We start from the raw sequence: 5000 nt of genomic DNA, 5'->3' as shown, positions 1-5000 counted from the left end.
CAAAAAAAATTTTCCACATCCTGGGGTCAATAACTGAGAAAGCTCTGAGACCGTATGTCTTTAGGATATAGGGTTCAGTGCAAACAATTACATTTTCACTAGCGGCATTGATGCCAAAACTGATGCATTTGTAACTGAAAAAACCAACATGAGTATGAAAAGTTTCCCTAGGTTAGGGCAGTTGATGGCAGCCTTAATTGAAATGTAATCCGCTTAACAATTTAGTACCATTTAGATCATGTATCAGTTTGTCAATGGTGGGCATGAGGTGTTGCTATCTGGAAATGAGTGTTAGCATCAAGTGTACTGCGCAGTATCTACATACCGAGGAATACATGTAGATGTATCAACAAGTTTCTAATGCCTCTGGGTCTAGATTAAACGGGGAGAATTGTATCAACCGCAGGCAAAATAATGTCCTCTTGCAGTAAATATTCATCACTGTGCAACCTAACTTCAACATTCTTCATTTTTGCGAAAAGACTTAAATTGGCATGCCAAGATTTTTTTTTCCACTTACACTGCATACACTATGTGAAATTCTGACAGAGAAAGACCAGTCATGTTATTTCCTGAGAATTTGATGTCTTTTACTAGCATTTCCAAGAGTTCCAATGCCCCTATCTGCAAAACCAGACTGTACTCATTGAAACTTGATAATGTTGGATTATTATTAAACACAAAAGTATCTAGTAGTACAAACAGCTTAATTCTAAGCACATGTTCAACTCTGTTCCTTTATTACAATGTACATCCCAGAATGCCTTGCTCATTGTATTGCACATGCATTGTAAGGCAATTGTTTTGCATTGCATAAACATTACAATGTACCCAGAGATGTATCCAGAGCGCATCATTGCATCCTGGAACGCACACATTTTCCAGTAGGATGCACTGGATATCTAAGGTTCAAGGGTAAATTGTGCAACAATGGAAGACTAATACAGTAGGTTGTCACACAGTTAAGGGGAAAATCTGAAAAGACATGAATTTGGCTTTCAAAGTACTGTATTACAGTGTATACCTCAAATGTCTTTGATATCAAGTTCATGAAAGTTGGCAAATGTAAGAAAGGGCACATTAGTGATTATCCACCAGTCCATGAGTACATGTAGCTATAAATAATTATTATCCTGGAGTCTTGAAGTTCAAGTAGCCTGAAGAAAATACATAGGGGACCTTATAAACTATGCTAATGTTGGTGTCCCTTACTCTGAATGTCAATAAGAATCCCAAAGTGTGATAAGGTGATGACACTGCGATTTAACTAGCTATAACCTTAGAGAGAATGAATACAAGCTCGCTGTTCCGCAACCGCGTACTGAATTTTATAAAAGAAGTCTTTCTTACAGCGGAAGTGTGTCATGGAACAGCTTGCCTCTGGAGGTTCGGCAATTAACATCCTCCAGTACATTTAAGGGAAAATTAAGAGACATAAATTTCGATCTACAAATAATTTAATTAGCGATATTCTGTTTTTACATGTACACACGGCCTCCTTGAAAAGCAGGTGTTTTCTTTTTATCTTTATTTTAAATTTTATCTTAGATTTTAGATTACTTAGGAAGTTAGTTTTTCCATACTTCAATGTAAAGGTATACCTGAAGGAAATACAGTGTTTAAATAAAGTTACCTTACCTTACCTCACACATATTTACACATGACATAAAAAGACATGACTTTTGTACTTTTTACCAACCTTGAAAACAAAAGAATCATTAAATTGTTACAAGAGAACGTCTATTGTTACCACTATTGTTTTCATAAAACAAAGGATTGTATGCATAATGAAGTGGGAACTCTGTGCGATCTTGCCCTGTACGGCAATATTGAAGGTCATCGTGTTGACTGATCTTATTGGAAACACTCTGAAATTTTCGTAGTTACTAAAACAAGGAATGACCTACAATGACCTACAATGGCCTAAAATGATCTACAGTGACCTTCAATAACCTACAAGGGCCAACAATGAGCTACAATGGGAGTCCACAATGATCTACAATGACCTACAATGACCTACAGTGGTCTACAATGAGCTACAATGACCTACAATAAGTTAAATTATAAGCTACAATGAGCTAATGACCTGTAGTGAGCTAAAATAAAAGATAATTTGCAGCTCTGAGGGCACTGCAGCATGTTTACAATAGAAAGGTTTAAAATGTTCCTCTCTGCACTTTGAACCAATCAAAATCTAGTTGCTGCACAAGTTGAAACTTTTCACTGTGCACTCTGAACCAAACAAAACATTGCAAGAAGAATAACTTATTTATAATCTTCTCTTTATTTTTTCCAGCTCTAATCAAGACTTTATCGTTGCCAAGCAAAGCTTTGATATTTGCACATTTAGCTTTAAAACAAAGGAAAACCATCCAAGGGTCTTTTGGCAGTTTATTTCTGCCTTAAACACCATGTGCGTAATTGCTGTGGTCATTTGGGCTGTCATGCAATAGACTAAAAGCGTTGCGTGACAACGCACAATGGATGTTTTCCGCCCACCAAACTCTTCACCCTGATCCTCTTTTGTCTTTCTCTTTGATTGTAAGTCATTTAAGTAGGTCACTGTAGGTCATTGTAGCTCATTGTAGGTCACTGTAGCTCAAATGTTGTAGGTCATTGCAGATCACTGTAGGCCATTGAAGCGCATTGCAGGCCATTGTAGCTCACTGTAGGCCATTTTAGCTCATTGTAGCCAATAGGCCACTTGCACTAAGAGGTCACGTGACCAATGCTTCCCTTAAACAGTAAGTTGTAATCTTGCGGTTGCCAAAAATTGACAGAACACATAAAAATTATCTTACACGCAAAATTTGAGAGGAAATGCATTTAAGGGGAATATTTTATGGTACTTTGATTTTTCAACAAAGTAGCATGATTTGTCTTGGCCGCCATGTTGGAGGGCATACTCTTGCCCTCCAACATGGCGGCCAAAACCAAATCACTATTAAAAACCAAATCACTATTATTTTAAGTTATGACTCACTAATAGTGTTTCGAAGGCAAAATCATGTAACTTTCATTTTCATAAAAACGATGTCACATGACCTCTTAGTGCAAGTGGCCTATTGTAGGTCACTGTAGGCCAATGTAGATTACTGTAGGCCATTGTAGCCCATTGTAGGCCATTGTAGGGCTCTCATTGTGGTTCATTGTAGGCCATTGTAGATCATTGTAGGCCATTGTAGCTCATTCCTTGTTTTACAAATGTAGAAACTACGCGGACGTTTTTCCCAGTATGCTCAGATGTGGTCCCTTAAATACGTCTAATGATTTATTCGTTTCAATCGGGTTAAAACTCGTTCACTTGAGTCGCGAGAATGCAGCCTTTACATGTTCCTGACATAATTCACTGACCTTGCTTTCTGGAACATTTTTTATCCGTTATTCTTGTCAAGGGGCCTCTGCCAAGAGATACATTAACTCCATTTGGAAGAAAAATTGGATCGTGGCTTTTGTTACAACAAATTATGGAACAGTCCATCGCGTGCAGGTCATTCACATCAAAATTTATACGTAAAAACAAGGTACCTCGTTTCCAGTGTCTTTCTTTCTCCATTCCTCTCTCTCTCGTGCCACCGCTGCCCGTTTCGCAAAAGTTTCGACTTCCACAAAGGTGGTCTTTTCACATGTTTTCAAGACCAGAAAAAATATAGACTACGAGCAGTCCCTTTGTTTTCTTATAGTCCGTCGAGAGCGGAGCGAAAAAAACAGGCCGCGCGAAACTTGGCCGCGCGAAAGCTGGCCTTCCGCCCAGACACCAGCTTTCGCGCGGCCAAGTTTCGCGCGGCCTGTTTTTTTCGCTCCGCTCTCGACGGACTATGAGAAAACAAAGGGACTGCTCGTAGTCTAGAAAAAATATATATACAGATGGATTTATGTTACCCGAAATCCCCCCGAAATACGCCAGAAAGGTTTTGGACAGCAGTCAAGCATTTGACTGGGGCGAGAGGCGAGATAGCCAATTACACATTTTACGGCTAAAAATACTCTTTAATTAGTAGATTAGAGGTTTCTAGGTCACTCTCACTTTAACTCGAGCCCTTTTTTTTGTTCTACGGTGGTTCGGCTGGCCAACGCGCCCATATATCATCGCTTGTGTTGCCGGTTGAGTAGTGAAGGAAAAATATGTTATTCGAGGTCGTTTGCAGGGAGATGCAGTCTACGGCCTGCTTTCAATTTGTTGACGGGTCAGTTTAATTTCGTTTTCGTTTTCTTATATATATTGTCATGTTTGCACTAGGTTTTACTTTCATTTGTGTTTTTCTGCCGGTTGAATAGTGAAGGCAAAATTACGTTTTTAACTAGGGGACTTCTAGGTTGCCTCCTCGGGTTTTGGCCTCTGGGCGGAGGTCCCATGATTTATGAGTCAAATGGTCAATGAGTCAATGAGACTCACAGTCAATATAGCAATAATTTATTGATTAAGGCTAAGCCCTCTTTTCAGTGATTAGCACTCTTTGAAATTTTAGCTTTCATTTTATGGGTTAGGGTAACTGCACTAATTCATTGACTAATTGACTCATGACTCATGACTCATTGACTCATTGATTCATTGACTCATAAATACTTGATACTCCTCTCGGCGAAAACCCTGCGGAGGCAGCTACAATCATAGACAAAAGTATTTGGGAAGGTTATGTAAATGAACTGCACCAAAGCTGTATTTCAACCCGCTTCTGTTAAAACGCAAAAGAAATAGTTTCAGCTTCTCTTATATAGCCCCCTCCCTCCTATTCAATTTTGGAAGGAAACATCACAATTTCCGGGCCCACCAAAACCGTTCAGTTTTGTACAACATTGAATGAGGGAGGAGGGAAGAGAAGCAATGAAGACGTCAAAAGTGCTAACCTTCCCAACGGTTTTGTCTATGATTGCAGTTTTATTATAAATCTACACTTTAAGGTCAGCGTAAGCGTCCTTGGCGGAGACTGATCATGAGGCCCAGCGGCCATGACGTTGGAGAATTCTATTTCGGGGGGTATAGAGTATTTTCGTGAGCC

General features: G+C 39.3%; 1 pseudogene; it reads right to left on the bottom strand.

Moving 5' to 3' along the window:
* Positions 1-3698, bottom strand: part of LOC137999444 (bifunctional polynucleotide phosphatase/kinase-like) — a 244082-nt pseudogene extending 240384 nt beyond the window's left edge.
* Positions 3699-5000: the final 1302 nt, after the last annotated feature.

This window comes from Montipora foliosa, chromosome 1 (genome assembly GCF_036669935.1).
Source record: "Montipora foliosa isolate CH-2021 chromosome 1, ASM3666993v2, whole genome shotgun sequence".
In the NCBI taxonomy this organism is placed as follows: Eukaryota; Metazoa; Cnidaria; class Anthozoa; order Scleractinia; family Acroporidae; genus Montipora; species Montipora foliosa.
The sequence above is the reverse complement of the archived record's forward strand: the minus strand, read 5'-3'. Positions and strand labels throughout refer to the sequence as shown.